Source organism: Bos indicus, chromosome 2 (genome assembly GCF_029378745.1).
Source record: "Bos indicus isolate NIAB-ARS_2022 breed Sahiwal x Tharparkar chromosome 2, NIAB-ARS_B.indTharparkar_mat_pri_1.0, whole genome shotgun sequence".
In the NCBI taxonomy this organism is placed as follows: domain Eukaryota; kingdom Metazoa; phylum Chordata; class Mammalia; order Artiodactyla; family Bovidae; genus Bos; species Bos indicus.
Genome location: NC_091761.1, coordinates 129,277,395 through 129,300,687, shown reverse-complemented (window position 1 = coordinate 129,300,687; position 23,293 = coordinate 129,277,395). Strand labels below are relative to the sequence as shown.

At 37.6% G+C, this 23,293-nt stretch overlaps 1 long non-coding RNA gene across 1 annotated transcript; it reads left to right on the top strand.

Annotated features, from left to right (window-relative positions):
• Nucleotides 1–1,537: 1,537 nt before the first annotated feature.
• Nucleotides 1,538–13,098, top strand: LOC139178658 (uncharacterized). The gene is made up of 2 exons (XR_011563073.1): nt 1,538–4,803; nt 9,210–13,098. It is a non-coding gene; the product is annotated as an uncharacterized lncRNA (long non-coding RNA).
• Nucleotides 13,099–23,293: the final 10,195 nt, after the last annotated feature.

Here is a 23,293-nt window from a genome sequence, read left to right as displayed (position 1 = left end):
ATTCAAGTTTCTGGCTTCTCCAAAGACACATCCATCTGTCTTCAAACTGCTTAGTCTCTCCTTTTGATCCCAGGCCTGCTCCTGAATTCTCTCAGGAAATCACTGCTACCTACCAAATAATCTTAACTAGAAACCTAGTGGTCACACCTGACCCTTCTTTCCCCTCCCTCCAAATCAAGTCCCTAATTCCTGCTGGTAGCCCATCAAACAAGCTCAAAGGAGAAGAGAATTCTTTCTTGACAGTTCAGTTAAGCAAATATTGAGCACTTCAAACACACTTAAAATGAATTAGAACTCAGTGTACAAATTAAGTAGCCTACAAATCTTAGAAAATGCTGAACACTTACCAATTTATTTGGATAGGTCAAAACACTTGGAGAAATCACTGCAGGTAACTAAAAATGTACCAGGAATCATAAAAAGGCATTTCTAAGTTGACAAGGGCCAGCTTTTCTGCATTTGGCTTAAAATAGGATAACAAATAGCTCAAATCCACCCCAAGCTGTGGCAGCCGGCTCCCAAGGCGGCCCCTCTGTCTCGCCTCCTAGTAGGCTTACTCTTGCGTAGTCTCTTCCACTGCACAGGGCTGACTGGAGTGATCAACAGCATATTGCGGAAATGATGGAGTCTTGCTACATTATTCCCTGGGTGCGTGCGGAGCTACGAAGATGTCCACTTGGCTGGGACTGAGCTTTCCTGCCAACCACCAGCACTAATTCCCAGGTGTGTGAGTGAGCCACAACAGAAGCAGATTCTCCAGCCTCAGTCAGGGTTCCCAGTGACCAATCTTCTGAGACTTGAACCAGATCACTAAGCCACTCTCGAATTCTTGACCTAGTTTAACTGTATGAAGATTAATGTTTGTTTTAAATGGCTACATGTTGACCCTCATATAAGAAACGTGGAAAGCCCTGTAGCACAAGCGTTCACATTACTGACCAAATGAAGATACTCTGAATGTAATGACTATGGGAAAGTTCTGAAAGTTCTCTCAACTTTTACAGATATGAGAATTCATTCTGGAGAGAATTCATTCTGAATGATATCAGTATTGGAAAGTCTTCCATTTTTTCCACATGCCTTAAAAAATTTGAGAACTCACACTGCAAAGGAACTTGTGAGTATAAAGAATGAGGGACAGCCTTTAACGATGTCTCTTACATTAGGAAATACACAAAAACCCTGTCTGGATGCAAAATCTCTAAATGTATCAGCACTGGAAAAATTGTCAGTTATTCCTGTCTTCACTGACACGTGAGAACTCATACTGGAGGGGACCCTAGGAATGCAATCGATGTGGTGCAGTCTCAGCCTCGGTTCTGCAGAATGGTCACAAAATATACTGAGAACAAAATGTACAAATATTGTTAAGTACAGGATTAACTTTATCAATATCCCATGCTTAGTCTGGGCCACTATGTCATTCCAAGATAAACATTGATGTCTATAGCTATCCTCTAAAATAAACTTTAAATCACATTCTTAAAAAAATACAAAATAAACTACTAAGCTTTGGGGGTAATTTGTTATGCCACAATAGATAATACCACAGAGAGTTCCCAAGACATGTGAAAACCTGCTCAACTATGCATGAAAATTTTGTCCTCCGACTTTACCTGTTGGAAAGGGGAAAACACACTCTTGGTTGTGAGCAGCCAAGAAGAGGTTGAAAGTACCTAAGAAGTTTGAGGAGTACTCCATAAATCAATCCCTGAGGGAGAGTTGATGATTTCCAACTGGGAGGGGGTCGGAAGTCCTCCAGTATAGAAACCGACAACCAGACCAAGTACCCTAAAGGCGTCAACTTATGACTGTAGCTGACAGTCATACAAGAACTGAAGACCCCAACCCAGATTTCCTATGTCTCTCTCTCTCCTAGTACTAGCCACATATTTGGTTTTCTAGACCATTTCTGTCAAAAGAACAGGCAACAATAACATCCCAATTTATTTTTACATTCGTATTTCCTACTCCTTTCACTTCAGGTACCACAATAGCCAGTCCAGAGAAATTATACCTTCTTGGACTGGCCATTATACCTCCACCACTCTTTATATAGATCACGGTTGTGCTACACACAAAATCTCTTGATTGCGAATTATGAGAGTAAAGGTCTAGTTTTGTTCCTTTTCATAGCACACATGGTTGCTGTTCCATAAAGGATAACTTTAAGTGCTACCATTTAAAGCATGTTACCATTTATGACCTCAATATTTTAGTGCCTTTTGGTCTATCATTTTGGAATACACCCTTCTCATACACCTCTACTCCTAAAATTCTGGCTTGCTTCAAGTATCATCCCCTATCTTTTCTAATATTTTACCACTTCCTACTGGCAAATTGTTACCTGACATCACCCAAGATAGGTAATTGCTATTCACTGGAAACCTCACAGACCATTAACCTATACTTCTCTCATGTCCTGACATCATATTTGCCTTCTGCTCACCTAGTCCTCCCCACCAAACTATGAACCAAAGCTCAGAACCCACGTTTCCCACAATTAGGTCACAGCTGCATGATGAAAGACTCGAGCCTAGGCGTCCCAGCCTCCCGAGTCTCCTGTGTGCCTGCTGTCTTTTAGTCTATCCTACTGTTCACCGGTGTATTATACCATTTACTTAGACACTTCCACCAATGCACCCTTCATTCCCTGAAGACACCTACAAAGGATCAAAATGTTTAACTCAACTGGGAGAAAATGTCCACATCCTCTCATTCTGATGTTCGTTCAATTTAATCAGCATAAACTTTTGTAGAACTTTTGTAGAACACTACCACAGAACGATCGCTATTAGCATTCTATTTACATAAGTATTCTCAACCTAGAGCTGCCTCTTTCACCTCACAATGCATATTCTCTTCTCCTTTAGACATCCTTACATGAAGAGTTTAAAGACTAGATGAAAAAGCCCAGGCACAGTAAGACCAGTGTTAAATGAGGCACTATGACCTTGAGAAAGCAAAACACCTTGTTTGCTGCTGGTTGGACACTGCCAGTTGAATCAAGTTAAAGCTCATGTCCTGTTTATTTTGTAGGTGTCCAAACAGAATCTAGAGCCTTTTACCCATCATCACCTGGGAGCTTATCAGAAATGCAGACTCGCAAAGTACCACCACTTTAGAAACAGTTCAGAAGTCCCTCGAAATGTGGAAGTTAACATATGACCAAGATGGACTGTACAACGCTGTGCCCAGTTAACAATGCTGTATGGTGCACTTGAAGATCTACACGGCTAGGTGTCGCCGTGTTGCTCTAATTTCTTAAAAAGGTATGATGACCCAGAAATTCCAGTCCTAGTTATTTTAACAGAAATGAAGACACGTCTTAACTGAGATGAAAATGTGTCCACAAAATCTTGCACACAAAATGTTCACAGCATTATTCATAAGCCAAAAGGCATATAAGGTATAAACGACCCAAATGTTCCATCAACTGATGAATACATAAACAAAATGTGGCATGTCCATACAATGGAATATTATTTGGCCATAAAAAGAAATTAAGTACTTGATATTTTACAACATGAATGAATCCTAAAAATATCCTAAGAAGCCAGTTATAGAATTGCACATAATGTATGAATCCCTTTATATGAAATATCCATAAAAGGCACGTCCATAGAGACAGAAAGTGGATTAGTGGCTGCTGGAGATTTCGGGGTGGAACTTGGGTGGAGGTGATGAATGGGAGTAACTGTGAATGGACATACGGCTTCTTTCTTGGCATGACGAAAAATGTCCTGAATGAAAGACAGTGGTGATAGCTGCACGACTGTTACGCTGAAAACCAACCAACCAACCCACTGGATCGTACACTTTTAAGGATATAATTTTATATCAATTGTATTTCAATGTTATTAAAAAAAAAACAAGACTGTAGGTTCTCAGGCTGACCCCAGACCTACTGAATCAGAGTCTGCATCTTAACAAGATCCCCAGGTGATCCTCATCTGCATTCAAGCTTGAGAAGCACTGATTTAGAAGAAATATAGTCAAAATTGTTTCTCCAGTTCATCATTAACTATTATGGGACAGTTAACTTGATTTCACCAGGGCAGATTTTTGTCACAATTGCTTGAGATACACAATCAACCACCATGTACAGTGATTTTTATAACTTCTGGTTTTTCCTTTGAAAATCTGCAAAGTTTTAGTACTGGGTGGCACCTTTATTGAGCTAAGAGCAAAGCCTTGGCATACATACTTTTTAAACCCGCAACAATACTCAGTAGACAGGAGGCACTCCTACTTTAAGTAAACCACCAGTTCAATAACATAAAGTGACCAAAGGAGATACACCTCCAAATGGGAAATGAGACCAAAAAAACCCACTCACTTCAGAAAATAGTTTATTAACGGTCAAATCAGATTTACAGAAATGTAAAACAGGATAGAGGTGCAGAGGCTTCAAAGAAACTATACATACAATAGAAGTAAATTACCTACCTGGAGTCCTCATGAGTTTTTCTTTACTATGTACAGAGCCTGATCTATTTTTTAAAAGAATCCTAGCAAAAAATCTCAGCAGTCATATTTTCTCATGATCTGGCAGCTAAAGAAAAATGTCCACATTCCCAAAAGAAAAGAGGACTGGACGTAAGCAAAAATAGGTCGTGAACCTAACAGGTAACTGTTGATAAGCTCTGCTTCTCCTCTGCAGCCCTTGAAACTGTGTGTGCGCAAGCACACTACTGCACGGAGTGGCAGGAGGGGAAGAAGGCAGCGGCGAAGTCATCACGCTAAATGGCTGTCCTGGAGCCAAGAGTTAAAAACGGAATTTTTGGCTCTCCGAAAAGTTTGGTAACTATCATCTATAGTCTTTCTATGCTACTGAAACTTTCCCTTTTAAAACTACCCAAGTTTTATTCAGAATCTGGACTATCTTGCAGGTACTCCTAGCCAGGTACCGCATATAAATATCATGCCCATATTGAGAGTCCAGGCACAATCAGCCTGTCTGGGTTCACATACTGGTTTTAGGTCATAGCTGTACAAAGCTGAATAAGGTAATTACCTTTTCTGCCTTAATGACTTAAAACGGATTTTAGTAATAGCACCCATTTTACAGGACAATTATAAGGATTAAAAAATAAATATGTAAAGAGCTTAGAACAGTACCTGGAACATAGAAAGTATTTAGTAAATGTCTCTCTCAAACATAAACGCTGGATCTTTCAAATACAATTTGTCATATTTAAATTGCAAGCTACAGATGATTTTTGATTGGGAAATGGAATTAGTCTCATTTTATTAGATTCGGATTCCCAAAACTAAAATTCTAACTATTTTATCAATAAAGATGAATTTACTGAGTACTTGAACTGTGTGCTATTCCATTGTTTTACTCCGGGTCTGGCATAAGGCCTATTACACAGAGATTTAATAAACGTGGAACAATGTAACCTCAGTAATTTTAAAATTATCTATAAAATCAATGTAGGTGAGGTTAACAGAGACCTATAAAACCCATTATTTTATTCTTGTTTGACTATATACAATGCAAATATAGTTCTGGTAGGAACTTAGAAGCATTTTAAAGATTTTTCTATATAGTTTAAGGGGTAAAATTAAAACTCGACTGAAAATATTTTGAGAGGAGTTGAGGACAAAGCAACAAAAACCGGCATTCTGTACACTTCAGTGCCAGTTCCAGCGTGACTGCCAGGAAGTAGAGGAAAGCTTCACGCTGGCTGGAACAACTCCACCTTCTCCACAACCACTGAGAACCGCACCAAACGGGGGCAAGGTTCCTGAAGCTCCGAATAAAGAAGCCATCCATTTTTACTAACACATCTAAAAATACCTAATACAGTCTTCCTTCAAATCAGGTATCTCACTTACCTTTTCAGCACATTTCCTAAAAACATTAAGGACAGACGTAAGGTTTAGTTGGTAATCTCCATGAACTCAGTTCTTTTCCTCTGACTGCAGTGAAGCTGACGTGACAAAGCAGGTTTGGGAACGCTAGAAATGAATTCCTACTTCCCCGTGCATTCTTCAGATTCATTTTCCCCCACATTTCTGCATGGCTGGCTTCCATTTCAGCATCAGTCACGAAATCTTGAAGGTCAGACACAGTAAACAGGGAAGGACATAAAATTAAGTGACATGGGCGTAGCTTTGAGTCTCACAAGTTCAACAGGGATGAGTCACACTTTAAAGTATGTGAAAATGAATTCTATATTTTGTTCCTTTATGAAATTCAGCCCTTAGTCAAGCTAAAGGTATGTTTGGTATAGCCCAAAATGTTGTTTGTTCCTTTAATAAATGTTGAGTGAAAAAATGTGTAAATCCCATGAAGACCAAAATGCAAGTTGATCAGCTTAGTATGAGTCTGCACCACTGAGCTATTTTGCACTATAAATGTGTAAAGGAAAAACAATTCTAAGAAAAGTAATGAAAAATACTGGCAAACTACTGATTCTCTAATTTGCCAGACAAATTTGAAATGGGTATTTTACTTACGTTATCACTTAAAAGTTGGGGGTGGGGGGCAGGGGTAGGAAGTGAACCTTATATGATTATCGTTAGTACAAGCTTTAAGTTAAGACTTACTCAATTGCTTTCTTAGGAAATTAGCATTGAAATTCACTTAGTAAGAGAGGAGGAAAAAATACATGTGGAATTAACAACCAAGAAATGTCTTTACTGCTTTGCAAAATCAACTGAAAACCAGAACATTCTATACTTCAAGTAGTCAGCAAACAAAACTATTTTTCTTTGCTTCCTATACATCATTGAATAGGTTTGTTGTACTCACATACTGACACCTCAACTCCCTGTGATAGCCAAGTCAGAGAATCAGGTCACGACTTTGGGAATGGAAATGAGAGTAGGTAGATCAGGGGAACTCAGGCTGACAACACTTTTTTAGGGGACTGGAAGAGAAAGCCATCGGTATGCCATCAGTTTGAGCATTCTGACCATGTATCAGGTAGTCATCCTTGTGGAATGGTTCTGGATTCCAAGTGACACCTTCTTCCTCAATGTACTCACTCCATCACTGGCTGAACAGTCCACACTGGAGACCATTTAAAAACGTGCCGTGTGTAATAACCATTATCTACTTTAGTAGCTAGAAAGGTAAAACAAAAGTTAGCACATAAAACTATCTTTAGGGACTAGGACAGAATACTATTTCAGGAATAATGAACACAATGACCAAAGCAATTTTTCAAAAAGTACAATGAAAACATCCGGTACTAAGTAGCTGGCTTTTGTTTTTAAGGGTGGGGGGGACAACCCTCAAAATGTCTTTTATTCAAAGTATGGTCTAAGTACCCTCTTTCCTCCCCTCAATCTGTTTTAGGACTGGCATTCCAGACACGAATACAAAATAACATGGTTAGGTATTCATTGAACAGGAAGGTGAGTCAGTGAATTTACTGATACTGCTCAACTAAATAACACACCCTGGAATCAATATGACTTCCATCCCAGAAAAGGGAAGTTTTGGACGAAAACCAGAAACAGCAACAGTTGCTCCTGATGCCAGATTCTAATAGCAAAGGGCAAGAGGGACTCATGTTACCTACCCTTAACTTAATGAAGAAAAAGCAAAGTTGAGTTTAAGAAAAAGAAAAGGAATCACCATTTAGAACGATCTGAAGAGAGCCGCGAAATTTTATAGAACAGAGCAAGCTGTGTGAATACTGGGTTCAATGCTTCTTAGTTTGCAGTAAAGAAGTAGTATTCAAAGGGAAGATAAAATATACGTATAACTTTCTTTTCAAAGCAGAACACTGCTCAAAGCCAGGCAATAGTGTAGAGCACTTGTGTTAAGCTGGTATCTGGAAATAAGGCAAAAATAAAATACTATTTGCTGCAGGGTTAAGATGTATCCTGGATTAGATTTGTTAACCTAAGAGCCATGAGCTGGCAAGAGCAGACTTCTGTTCTTGAAGACATTCTAGTTTGTATTATCGTATTTTGTTCTTGTACCAGCCAGCAATTATTAAGTTTCAAGGTCTGTATTAATATCTTGAAGCTGATTACTCATCTTACTTTATGAATTTTCAAGGTAAATCTTACCTTTTAAGTCAGTACTTCTGTTTGTATTTTAAATCCTCTAACATAACATACTTAACCACAGCTTTACTGACAGATTTAAAAAGAGAAAGGGTAGGGATAAACTGAGAAATGATTATCATTATACCCATTCCATTAGACCAGCTGAAGAGAATAAACCTCAAGATATAAAGAGTTAATTATTTTGTTTCTCTTCATGCCTGGTTATAAGGCAACCACTGGACATAAAAAATGGAGGTCCCCGCACCAAGTTTTCACAGGTATTTTCATCACTCATTTGAAGTAAATACTAAGGATACTGGCTATCGAACCCACATACATATGTGTCCATAATAGTGTAAATAATCAAGAATCCCATGAGTCATACCCTAATGATAATAGCCATATTTTTCTGGCCTACACCAAATCCAGGTACACTTTTAAGAGCTTACAAGGTTCTTTAGTAATTTCAAACACATAAAATAAGTAACATTCTTATTTTATTTAAACCAAATATCCAGTGTCCCTAAGTGAGGTGGGCTCAATAACCTTTCAAAAATGATACCCTTGATTCATTATATTTTGAATCATGCTTTTCCCAACACTTTCACTTAGTTCCAACTTGGTTCTCCAGCCAGGGACAAAGCCAAGGGTAAAACTGAACCTGCAGACTAGGCCTGGCTAGCACTGGTCGCCAGCTGTGACGCGGAACGCTCTCCCCATCCAGGACACCCTGGATGAAACAGTGAACAAAGGGTCAAGTGCAAACGGCGTCCACAAAATGCAGACTCCTGTCGTCTTAGCTCAGGAAATTCACTTTAAAAGATAACAAGGTGTGATTACTTTAGTTGTGAAATGTGAAATAATGCCAAGGGAGTAAGACACCAGGGAACTTCCCTGGTGGCCCAGCAGTTAAGAGTCCACCTTCCAGTGTAGGGGGTGCAGGTCTGATCCCTGGTCCGGGAACAGGACCTCACAAGCTGTGAGGCAACCAAGAGTGCTCCAGCTACACCCCAGGGCAGCAAACAAAAAAAAGGAAGCCAGAAAAAGAGTTCTTGAACGGAATTTCAATTTTTATATAAAATTCCCCAATAATCAAAAGTCATCAAAGGGCCCTTCAAGAAGTCTCATCCAATCCATTGGCTGATGATGGTGAAGGTGATCAGATTCGGGAATATTTACAGATTTTTCCTTTGCAGATGCTGTTGCTCTTGGACTGAATGCCATCAAAGCCATTACGACCTGGATACAGAGCATCTGCTGCAAACCTGTGTCTCCAGCCTGGCTTCCTATTTTTCCCCAAGTGCATACTTGAGGAATGAAATACTCATTTCATGTTAGCTGTGAGTAAACCACACTGGAAGCAAATCAGACCACAGATTACTTAGTATCTCCTGCCTTCCTGATGCTGACCCTACTCCATTTCCTGCAGCTATTTTCAAGAAAACATTTCCCTGCATAATTCTCTTCTCCCAACATTTGTGGGCTTTGCCCACCCAATCCTCTACCCTTTGAAAAAGATATCAAACTAAGCTCCTGGAAATTTCAGGGAAAAAAAAATCGGTGTTGAAACTAAAGGCAGAACTTCCCTGGTAGCTCAGATGGAAAAGAATTCACCTGCAATGCAGGAGACCTGGGTGTGATCCCTGGGTTGGGAAGATCCCCTGGAGAAGGGAACGGCTACCCACTCCAGTATTCTTGCCTTGAGAATTCCATGGACAGAGGAGCCTGGCAGGTTACAGTCCATGGGGTCTCAGAGTCGGACACAACTGAGCGACTAACACTTTTGTTGCTGCCAAGTCACTTCAGTCGTGTCCGACTCTGTGTGACCCCATAGACGGCAGCCCACCAGGCTCCCCCATCCCTGGGATTCTCCAGGCAAGAACACTGGAGTGGGTTGCCATTTCCTTCTCCAATGCCTGAAAGTGAAAAGTGAAAGTGAAGTCGCTCAGTCGTGTCCAACCCTCAGCGACACCATGGACTGCAGCCTTCCAGGCTCCTCTGTCCATGGGATTTTCCAGGGAAGAGTACAGGAGTGGGGTGCCATTGCCCTCTCTGACACTTTTGCTACTACTACTCAAAGAGTAAATACTACTTTCCATGTACATTACCCAAAGGGTCAAATTTAAAAGGCCGCAACTGATCTGATTAGCACCCTCTCCCCTTTCTGCTTGTCTCTGGTTCCAACAACGAACCTCAGAAATCATGGTCACTGGCAGACTGTCAGGGACAAAGTGAATGCATGCTTTACTCGTAAGTGTGGGGACTCTGACTCCATGTTTCTCTTAGAGAAAACCTGGATTTGAGTGAACTTTTGCCAATGACCGTGAAGTAACATTTGCAAATGTCAAGAGCCACACTTATTTTTATATACCAGATGAATTTCCTACATACAACAAACTAATTCCAAAGATGCTTCACAATCTTTATTTCTGATTGCTATCAACCAGCACCTTCTCTTTCCCTCTAGTTTTTCTTTTTCCAAGTAAATTCTCCAACAGTCTAATGGTTCTACCTGATACCCTGGGTGAAATTCTCAATTTGATCTTGCTAAATTAGGTTACTATAAAAAAGATATAAACTGTGGAATTTAAAGAAAAACATATTTTTGGATAAGAAGAAATCATCTCTATGATGTAGACACTGTTATAGTCTATGGAATTTTAAACTGAGGAAGCAGTTAAACTGTGCTATTTTATAGATGACGGTGAAGTCTTACAAAAAAAAAAGTAATCTTGGGAGTTCCCTAGTAGCCTAGTGGTTAAGATTCTGGGTTTTCACTGCCATAATCTGGGTTCAATCCCTGGTTGGGGAACTGAGACCCTGGAAGCTGCATGGCATGGCCAAAAAAAAAAAGATTTTTTTGCTGTATCTTTTTAAAAGACTGACATCAGAGCTTGTTCTCAGAGATAGGATTATCAAAACGAAATAGGAAAAGAGAGAATATATATTATCCACACGCAGAAACTCATGTTCTCAACTTACTTGGCAGAAGAACCTAGTCATTTTCATTCACTACAAAGTTCTACTCCAAGTAAATGGAGTTTAAGCAAACATCAAGTAGCTTCAAGTAAAAAAAGAGATAATGCAGACATTTAGTTTTCAAAGAACATTTGTTTGACAGGAAAATGTATTCAATTCTTTGGTGTCACTAAAATTTTTAAAAGTGTGGCATTTATGTTTCTAAATTAAAGAATGTTTTAAAACAACTTCATGAGCAGACAAAGGAATATGGCACTTCCTAGGCTTTGTCTTCTAACACGTCCAGTCACAGAAAAGAACTTTATAAAAACATGCAGGATGGGTCAGATATATGAGAGACACAATATGGAGTTTATATTCAGTGACGGCTCTGGGGAAGTTGGAAAGCATTTCAGACACAGCAGCAGTAGAGCCTGATTCTGATAAATCTAAAATGTGTTTTAGATTAATATTTGTTATCCACTTTACAATTAAGTAACTCAAGTACTGCATAAAATTTTACACAGGGGAAATATTTTAAAGTTCTAAGTACTTCCTAATCTAATATGAAACCACCTTTTTTATAATGTGAAGGATTGATGTTACATTTATAAATATAAGAGAACTGAAATATCCGTAATTGGGCAAAACCAAACCACTTAAATTGTTTTAATTTTCAGACTGAACACAGCAAGTAGGCAACTAAAGGAAAGGACTTCATAACCCTAATGTCAGAAAATGTTTCATATTATACTCTTTACCTATGTCCTTCTTCAAGTCTGAGGGCTCCAAAACATGCTAGTGAAAAAAAAGATCAAAATTAGCATTTACGTAAGGATTTTCAGTCAATATTGCAAATAGAAGCACCAGGGGAAAAAAGGTCAGAATAAAGAAAACTCAAATATGTAACTTAATGAGAAACCCTTGAGACATACAAAATCAAACTGCATTACTTACCAAACCTCTACACCACCTCCTGATAAATATCCAGAGAAAAAAATGTGAGAGATCTAAAATGTATCGTAAACAGGCAGAGAAAACACTTTAACAGCCCTCCCCCTGAGTAACAGTTCAAAATGAAAAATTTCAAGACAAAACATAGGTCAATAAAATACAATTATTTTGAAGCCTCTGATACAATTTCTACACTTACGAATAAACTTCCAATTACTGCTCCTGAGGATGTTGAAATATTTTGAAAAGGGGGAAAAACAGCACAACTTAAATGCGTGTGTGTGAGGGGGGAATCTACACGGAACATGTGGTAGGGGTATGCTGCAGGGAGGAAAGGGAGAGCGAAACCACCAAAAATTAAAAACCTTTCTCTACTTTACTCTGGAGCTCTATTTTTTTCTCTTCTAGTTTAGTGAGATCCACGACTCTATTTCTGAACAGACCAGATCTTTAGTATTTGAATGAATCACGACTCCACTACAAATGTTCCTGCCTCTCCATTTCCTCATCTGTAGACGCGAAGCTGCGTAGATTAAGAGAACGGCTGAGAACGACTGAAGAGCACTTTCAACAGCAGCTGACACACGGGAAGCACTTAACAAACACCAGCCAGTGGCATTAAACAGAGTACATGTTTACTTAAATTTTACTTCCTCAATGGCTATTATTTTTGATTTTTGCAAGGCAAAAAGCAAGGATCTCCCTGATGCGCTCTGTGAAAGGCTGGAATTTGAGCCAGACTTTGCCAATGTATTTAATGATACTTAACTTTCAGAACAGCTTCAGGCAAACTTTTTCAAATGTTCTTTATGTAGAAGTAGCTGATCCAAATATGAGGTAGCACTCTTCCTGCCTGGCATCAATTATTACTCTTAATAATAGGAGATGGAAGGCAGTATACGATATATATTTATACACACACAGTGTTATGTATATGTTAAATGTGGTGAACTGACTTTTCAGGTTTGCTGTGGGGATAATCAAAATGGTCAGACTCTACTTGGAAGTACAAAACCAACTTAATCTCTTTTATCCCATTCCTCTACAAAATTAAAGATTTTGTATATAAAGAAGCAAACATGTATCAATCATAAAATGTAGAAAATATTCAATGATGCTAAGGACAGGGAAACAGAAGCATACAACAGCAAATAAAAATTTCACAAATTTAAACCTTACATTGTAGAATACCATCTGTTTTTAGCTTGTAATTCACAACTCCCCACAATAAATCTAACCTGAAGAAAATGCTTTGTCTCTCACTCTAAAAAGCAAAATAAATTTCTACAGAAAGATAAAAGTGAAAATACGTTTTCAGCACTAATACTTGCTTTATTACAAACTAGCTGTACAACCCTGGCTATGTCATTCAATCTCTCCGGGCCTGAGTTCTCCCACTGGAAACAGGGATACTAGTGCCTAACACAGAGGCTCCTGTGAATGTTGAAGATGATATAAAGTACCTAGCTGCATGTAACTGGTGCACAGTAGGAACTCAATGAATAGGAGCTACTGCTTGACCAGTATGAGAGGTGTTGGATATCAAGTCAAAAATTCAAAATATCAAGAAGTCTTTTTGTACTTTAGTTTCCCCAGAAGAGACAGAGCATCCAACGTAGGATGCAGGTCTGACAAACTTGGTCTAACGGAGGCTATCACCATGATTGAAGTGCAGATTTAGACAGTCTCACAAGTATGGACGACTATTGCAATATGGACACGTACTGCAATAATACAATAGTATCTTTGTTTTCAGAAAATACAAGAGTATGTGAAAAATCTATGCATCCACCTGTTCAACTTTTAGGCTGAGACTGGCCAACTAGGCTGTTTTTCTACTGGTTGTCTGTGTACTTTCAAGAAGTGGAATTCTGAAAACTTTAAAGCAAAAGATTGCTCTTTAATAGTCAAGAGCAGAGAATTTTAAATTCCCTTTGAGTCACTTGGTTCAGCCTCAAAACCTGATGCAAACTCCTACATCTATATGACTAAATCTAAGGCTTCCGCATTTTCTACTTACAGATTGTTACCCACTGTATCTAGATAGTAAGTTTCAGTACAACTTCGCTGTCAAATTGCCACTTAAGTGACTCCAAGTATTCCTTGAAGTGGGCCACTGGTTGAAATCTATAAATCATTATATATGGCAACCTCCATAGTTCAACCATATATCCCTGTTATTTTCATGAATGATATATCACATTCCAATCCATGTCTCTTTAGAAAATGGAATAATCTCCAAAGTAATTGCTAAGTAGTAGTGAATTAGAGCAAGACGGACAAAGGCAGTGTAAGGCTTGAGCAGAATCAGTGTCAGAACGGGAAAGGAATAAAAGGTTTGAAAGGAAAGATTAAGATGCTTGGGAAGCATATAAAAGGTCTCAGAATTTCAAGAATTTAGATTTGACACCATGATGTAATGGGAATGTGGGTATCTGTGTGGTAATTATTATGGCAAATGTACAGGACAGAGTAGTGAGAGACATGAAGTAGGAAAATTAGGAAGAGAGTTGTAACAAATGAGAAACAGACTTAGACACACAGCAATGCCTCCCAACCTGCGAGTCTTAGATTTAGGGGTGCATCAAGCCAACCAAATGTGAATTTCCTCCCTTAAGAGATTAGCTCCATAATGGGAGAAGACTGCCTTGTGCCCACTGCATACTTTTATTCTTTAGAACATTATTTAGCATAAAGGTGGCTCTCTAAAAGTATAGTCTAAATCTGAGTGTAAATGCTATTGTTATTAATTAAATAATTCACTTAAAAAGTATTGCTGAATTCCCACAATCTTTTAACACAAAATTTCCAATCAATTAACATAGTCAAGTACAATCATTAGTTCTCATGGCTAGTCTGATAAATGTCTTTTTCTACATTTAATCCTGCAAGATTAAGAACTACAATCCTAGGATAATAGAGAAAGTAAGTAGAAGACCTCATAGAAGAATCAGTATGACCTAATCAACAGAAAATCCAACAGAACAACTATTAAGATTGCAACCCGGAAGATCAAAATGTGCTCCCCAAACACGTAATTCCTTTATGGTTATGTAAGAAGGAAATGGCAACCCCCCTATTGTTCTTGCCTGGAGAATTCCATGGACAGAGGAGCCTGGCAGGCTTTATAGTCCATGGGGTGGCAGAGAGTTGGACATGACTGAGCAACTCTCACTCACTATGTAAGGTTTTGTTCCCTTTGCCAGATGCTGCCTCTTGTTATCCCCAGCGCCAGCTGAGTGCCAGGAACACATGTACTCACTAGATGTTTGTTAAATGACTGACAACTGTTTCAGCATTATCAAGTTTCATGTGATCTGGAGACACATATGAGATTAGAGGCTGCGAGTGGAATTAGAGATATAAAATCCAGTGGCGCTAACAGTGGTTAAAGTCAAAGGAAGAGGGCATTACAAGGAACAAGGAAATAACACGCATAGTGGATCAGAGCCAGAGAAAGACAGAAAAGTTTTGTAAGTTTCTCAAATTGTGTCAAAAGTAACAAGATGATCAAGAATAATGATATGAGGAGAAAAGGGCAACTGAAATGGCCTTTAGATCATTGCTGTCATTAGCAACACTGGTTTTGACTGAGCAGCAATTAAAATGATCTATAACTATGAATCTTGTAGGCAGAACACAGCTGGATGGAACCCCAAAGCAACTGTGGGCACTCTGGTTTGTCAGATGTCTATTTGGAATTCTGAACTTGGTCTTGGTGCTAACAACAACTAGAGCCACGGTGACTTTGATTAATACCTTCCACGTCCTAAGTCCCAGCTCTGATACTGCAGAACTGTTTATTCACCAGCCATATATACATACATGGGCTGTTACTATCAGTGAACCTATTTCTCCAAAGTTAACAGGCAATCAGAATGCCATTCAGCTTTGCTTATGCATGCTACACACAGGCTTCTTTCTCCAGGAATCAAGGTATGTGGAAAACAATAAGGCAGTAAATTCTGGTTCCTCTATCTTTAATCTATCACCTAGCCTAGGCAAATCACGAGTTACAAAGTAAAAGGGAAACAATGTTTGTCTAAAACACACACACACAAACAGAAAAATAACAACTGCAGGTAATCAGAATGATGTTAGGGAAAAAGGATAATCAATAGTACACAAAGCCATGGTTATATATGCACCCAGCATACTTCATGACCTTCCAGCAGCCACTTCAAAGACATAAAAGAAAGCCAGGGAAGGTACAAAACAGGGCAGTTAAGAAGTGTTCACAAAAATAAAGTGGCTTTTACCTTCAAAGAGTAAGAACTCCAATCTGGAAAGAAAGTTAAGATGATAAAATTGAGTTCCATGTAAAATCACAGTGATTACAGATAAAATACCACAGTCTGGCTCCATTTTATTCAAAGTAACTTAAATCCTAAAACATTCACTAGGAAATGTTTTAAAACTGGTAAAAAGAAATCTCCTATCACAAAATGTTTAGTAAACTTGTGACAAAACCACAAGTACAAAAAAAAAAAAAGTTAATTGTAAATAGGTTTAAGAAGGTTCAATTGATGAAGGCTACACTAACAGCAATATTTACAAAAGAGAAGCTTCTCAGTTATTCCAAGGCTTATCATTAATCTTACTATCACAACCCAAAGTAATTCTTACACTGCTATTTCTATGAAAATAGTCTTCCACCCCACCCATAGTTCTGAGCTGGGAAAACTAACACTCCCTATTATTCAACATTTCAAAGAAGCCCAATTACAATTAATGGGTACATAATTGTATAAAGATTGCATATAGTGAGTAAAAGCCAGGAAGCAATACACACACAGAGGTGGTTAAAATGTGAGCTCTGGTACCAGACCGACCTGGGTTCAACTTGAGACTGGTCACTTCTTGTCAGGAGGTAGCCTTGGACCAAAATTCACATTTATACTTACTTTACAGGGTTAATTTGATTTTGTTTAGTCGCTAAGTTATGTCCAACTCTTCTGTGACCCCATGGATTGTAGCCCACCAGGCAAAGATACTGGAGTGGGTTGTCATTTCCTTCTCCAGGAGATCTTTCCAATCCAGGAATCGAATCCACCTCTCCTGCGTTGTCCAGTGGATTCTTTACCATAGAGCCATCAGGGAAGCCCCTTACAGGGTTAATAAGTTTAAATTTAAGACAATGACAGCCAGTTGGAAATAGTCAATGTTAGCTTTTCTGTCAGGTTTGCCTCTGACCAAAATTACAACCAGTTCTATGTGTTAACCTCAGTTCTCTCTTACTAAAAAGTTCTGGCTAGCAATTATAGGTCTTGGAACTTAAAAAAAGAAAATGTTTATAGGGGAAAAATAGAGATAGTAAGAGTGTATTATCAGACACTAAATTAAGCAGTTTTGTTAAGATATAACGGAGTTTGAAACAGCTTAACCTCATGAAGGGTCTTATGAGTTACAGGCAACAGAGAAAAGTTATTTTCAATAAATCCATCCCATTTGAACAAAGCAACATGTGTATGTCTATCTTCAGGGAGTAAGAAATATTTCAAAGAACTGCTCATTATTTCAACCTTGACCAGGAATTTCTCACCTAAAGGCTTAGTTGTCAGTAAGGGGAAAAAGAAATAAAAATATAAGGAGACCTACCTTCACATTTGTTCTGTCAGATTCATACGGTCACTCCATCTTTATGTTTTAAAGTTTGAACTGTATGATGAAAATTCTTAAAATCCAGTTACTCTGACTATACCCAGTGGATACTAAACTTAATTTTAGTTTAAAAAATGCATGATATATACATTTTACAAGCTTTTCTCTCTAGGAGAAATCTAAATTATACACATTGTTCATGTATTCCAATTATAAGCTGAGTATTGTGTTACCAGAAAAGAATACCTTTCAAACTTTCAAAGGGGTTTTTTCTGGAAGATTTGGTTTGATTATTACTATTTGTAAATAGTAAAATCAACCCTGAGTATTCACTGGAGGGTCTGATGCTGAAGTTCCAAATACTTTGGCGACTTGAGGCAAACAGCCAACTCACTGGAAAAGACCCTGATGGTGGGAAAGACTGAAGGCAACAGGAGAAGGAGGTGACAGAGGATGAGGCGGTTGGACAGCATCACCGACTCAACAGACATGAATCTGAGCAAACTCCGGGAGATAGTAGAGGACAGAAGAGCCTGGTGTGCTGCAGTCCATGGGGTTGCAAAGAGTCGGACATGACTTGGCGACTGAACACCACCATCACCATTTATAAATTTATTACTGCCTCTTGGAATCCTCTCTAAATTCTCTGAGGATAATGATGACTTACTGTATTGTATTTCTAACTTCTGAAACATAAAACATTCAGTGGTTGTAAAATGAATGGAAAACACATCAATTATCAACGTAAGGGACAGACTAGACTCAATCTTTTCAACAAACAGTTGACTTCTAGCTAATTACCTAGATTTGGTTGATAATGTATGAGATGAATCTACTTAATTATATCCCTTCCTTATTAACAGGTTGATCAAGATGTTACTGTACTTTCTGAAAAGAAAAAGAAAAGTTAATTACTTTTATAATATTTCCCAAAGACAAATTCCAGTATGGGGAATTTTTGGTCATTCCTACTTTAATACTGAAAGCCCATACTATGGAGAAAGCAGTTGTATATTTTGCAGTTTTTTTAAGGCAAAAAAACATCATATAACTTTAATAAAAATAAGACTAAAGTTAATTTTCAATACCACATGTCATGATGAAGTTTCAATTTGGGTTTGCTATTTATTAAACATTTCCCCCAAATACCTATTGGTAAACGAGATCACATAAATTACATACTGAGAACTGATACAAGCATTCAGCTCCTGGAATAGTTACTCAAACTTCTTTCTTCAAGGCTACTACACTGTACATTTATAGACTGAAATATGCTGCCCTAGACAGAATCTCTGGGTAAATTTTAAGAAGCCTGATCACTACTTTGACCTGCTTTGCAGACTTAAATGTAAAGCAACACAAAAACTGATATACAAATATTAGGTAATATTTCAAATCATTAATAATCTTCTGGGGAATAGTCTAAACCAAGCAAAACTGATCATGTGAAATTCAGTTAAAGACAGCTAGTTATCTTAGAGCCAGATCACCTGATCAGTTATAAGCTCAAGTATGATAAATATAAAGCCTTCAGCTGGTTTCTTATATAGTGTCATGTTACTGTCACAGTGACCTTAAATTCAGGACTGGTGGGTACTGAGAATCCCTGATTCTAATCTGAAATACCCAACTATTTTTAAGCAATGGACCAAATTACACAGAATTCTAGAAGCAGGATACATAGAACTCTAGAAGCAAGACACTGCAGTCCTTAATAGGATTTTAACACAAATACTGGTATCTGTTTACCTCTATACTGTTTTTTTTTAATATGGCTCAGATTTTCATGAAACACAACAGCAGAAAAGCCTGAATAATCTAAAGCCATTATTTTATTAAAAAAATTTTTTAAAGACCATTTTTCTTTTTTATTCAGGGAAGATAACATTTTATGCAAGACTGCATAAGGAAAATATGACCAATCTTAGAGCTGAGCATACTGGCTTCTTTTATGTGTTAATTCTGTATTTTGCACACACGCCTGCGCTCACACATACACACTCATTGAGGTCTGGAAAGTGAAGGCCTTTAACAAACTTTTCCACTATGTCCTTGAAAAACACAGAAGGACTAAAAATCAAATGTTAAACAATGGGGATGGCTTAATATTAACACTTTAAAAACACTTAAATACTAGTACAAATCAAATTCAGTGATGAAGATTAGCTTGAATTTTGTGAATAAAAAAAGTGAAATCTTAAAATTTGAAGTCAATCAGAATGTGACACTTCCTTTTCAAATCAACTGTGTTACATCTGCTTAATAAAAACTGGCTTTTCTGGAGACCAAAATTCAGTATGATATTTTGGCCTAAATTTTTGTAAATGATGAAGTAAAACAAAACAAATGGCAACTGAACTACCAATATCACTCACACACAAAATATGAGTAATCTATTTCAATCTAGAACAAAATCACAGTTGACCATTGAACCCACACACATTTGAACTGCACTGGTGTACTTACACATTAATTTTTTTTAATAGTAATACTAGACAGTACTATATGATCTGTGGTTGGTTGAATCCGAGAAGATGGAATGGCCATATATGGAGGAACCCTGTATAAGTGAATTTTCCACCACAAGGAGGGTTGGTTGCCCTAACCTGTGTTGTTCAAGTATCAATGCTACTTTGAATTCAAATTAGGTTGGTTTCATTTTAGGAACAGGTTAAAGACCTTTAAAGTAAACACAGAACTAAACATTTAAGTCTAACCTGACATTATTAGGTCTATTCCTAACCTAGTGTACACTTGGAGTTCAGGCACAACAGGGTTTGAATCCTGGCTTTGCCACTTTATAGGTAGTGACCACTAGCTATCCATAAAATATACTTAATCTTAGTCTCGGACTTCCTCATAGGTAAAGTAGGGACAATATCACCTACCTTTAAGGGTTGTTGATTACATGATACACAAAATGATTCATTAGCACAATGCCTGGTAACAAGGTATACCTTGTTAGTAGCTTATAATTAACATACCATAAAGACATGCTTGGCAAAAAAGAAACAGCAGAATATTCTTTTCCATACTTCATCTATAATATTTTTTTCATTTTTAAAATAAAGGTCTGGAGTTCAAAGTAAGATATGTTATCAGTTATCAAGGACTACTACCTCCAAGTCTCTCTTTATCTAAAAATGGATACACCTGTCATTTCTATCTTTGAATTTCCCATGTGTTGATCTTAATCCATTTGAAAAATAAATTTTTTCAAGTCATCTGTAAAGATTTTCTCCCTTAATCTGTTTTATCATCAAAGGTTTACTTTGATCTGATTAATTAATTTTTTTAAGTCAGAAATTAAAAAAAAAATACCACCACCAAATGGGTGTTCTTTGTGACCTGTTAGCCTTTCCTTCCTGAGCTTTCTGAAGTTATTTTTATCTTTTATGACTTGTAACTGTTTTCTGATCTAATTCCTAAATAAACATGCCATGACATTTCCTCAGAGACTGTCTTTTTTCGCTTTTTCCTTATTATCTTCCATCAATTTCCTAAAACTATTAACGCCTGATTTTCTAAACTCATTTCATTTTCTTGCAAACTAACATTTTCTTGGGATCCTAAACACTATTAACATTTGTGGTGACTGTTAAACGTTTTTAATCTCCAACTAGATCCACTGAGACCAACTAGTCTATGAATCATTATAAACATCTCCTGTTGCTATCTTTTTCTACTAAGGTCTACTCTCTAACACTCCCAACCCAAATGTAAAATGACCTATAACCTTGCTATGTATTTAAGGTGTATTTAGGGACACTGGCATCACCGAGAAGCATATTAGAAGTCTCTTGCTCCATCTCAAATTACTGAATTAGAATCTGCATTTTTAAAAAACCCCAGGGATTCCTATCCACATTGAATTTTGAGAAACACTGATGAATGGTGAAACTGTGACCTAAACAGTTCAACTAAAAAGTTAAAATAATCACCAGAAGGTCTTTCAAACTTTGATAAAAAAAAAAAATTACTTTGATAAATGCAACAAACGATCTCATTTATCATTTTCCCCACATTTGAAAACTCAAGTAAAAATGATATGACAACTAACAAGCAAACTTATCTTCACGATTTAAAAAGACATTTCAGTAACAATATTGCTGGTTGTATTTAAATTTAAATAGACCAAACTATTTTCCACACCAACTCTACAGAGATTATACTTAAATATTATTAATCTATTAAGGTTATACTTCATGGGAAGCATGGAAAAGAAAGTTTCAATATGATAAGCAAATGCTAAACATATACCATCTAACCAAAAAGTATGACCAATGCAACTAAGGTACTTGAATGACAGTATATAAACATACACCATTATAATCATTATTTGAATCAATCATTCAAATAATAAGAGTATCATCACTTATCAAGATTTGTCTTGATAATGTTTTTCACCTAAAAATTTTCCCCCACAGAATTTTCAAAATAGTGACTTAGGTGGTAAACAGTAACAGCCTTTTAAAATATATTAACCTCTGCTTAATCTACTTAAAAACCCAGGTAACGGAAATTTGCAGATTTAAAGAATTCCTGGCCGAAGCATGAATACTCCAAGAACACGTGTACAGGAATATCTGTTGCCAATTTGACTAAAAATTGCTCAGTATATGAGACCTTTAATAATGCAATATTTTCATATTGAAGGAATCTTTCTCTCTACATGTCTAAGGCCGAGCTCTTTTACCAATGTTACTGAACTACTGATCCTCATCTTTAATCCTATAGAGGTAATTTTTAAGTGATCAAACCTCACATTATTTTAAAAGGCATGACTAAGTCGCACAACTTTATGACTAATTTAACCTCTTGTCCTCTTAAAAAATGGACAGCTAGGCCTAAAATTTATCCTTGGGGGATTTTAGTAATGGAATAGAACAGCAGTCCTGCTTATAAGTTTTTTGAGGAAATGTCTATAAATGATTGTGATTTTAGTCATAAATTCCAAGTCTAAATAAATAGCAATGTGATTTCTTTCACATCAATAGGAAGATATTCCCTTATGTGAGTAAAATATGGGAGTTTCCCAGGCAGACTCCAGTGGTAAAGAATCTCCTTGCCAGTGCAGAAACCATAAGAGACTCAGGTTGGATCCCTGGGTAGGAAAGATCTCCTGGAGAAGGGCTTGGCAACCCACTCCAGTATCCTTGTCTGGACAGTCCCCGTGGACAGGGGAGCCTGGAGGGCTACGGTTCATAGGGTTGCAAAGAATTGGACATGACTGAACCTACTCAGCACCCATGCAACAGTGCATTTAAAGTGTTTTGGGGGCTTCCCTTGTGGCTCAGCTGGTAAAGAATCCGCCTGCAATGCAGGATTGTGATTTTAGTCATAATTTCCAAGTCTAAAAAGAACTGTGATTTCTTTCTCATCACTAGGAAGATATTCCCCTATGTGAATATACTCCACAAGAAAATACTTAATAAAAATCTTATTTCTAAAAATAAACTAGTAAATTCAGAGCTTTAGGTAGAGAAAAAAGACACCTATAGAGCCTAAGCTTAAAATGATCATAAAACAACCTCTTTTTATTCCTGGAAAAAATACACCACAAACCAGTGAGCTGCATCCCCACCCCAAGCCGCCCCTCAGCCCCAGCCCTGCCAGTACTTAAAGGGGCCCAAGTTTAGATACTTCTGCTGTCAGAATATTCCTTACTGTCTCAGTGAGTGACTTTTTGATTTGGGGGAAATAAAAAACAGTAAAATCTTCCCGGAAAATACTGACCAAAGAATTGTCTTTCTTGAAATAGGGTACA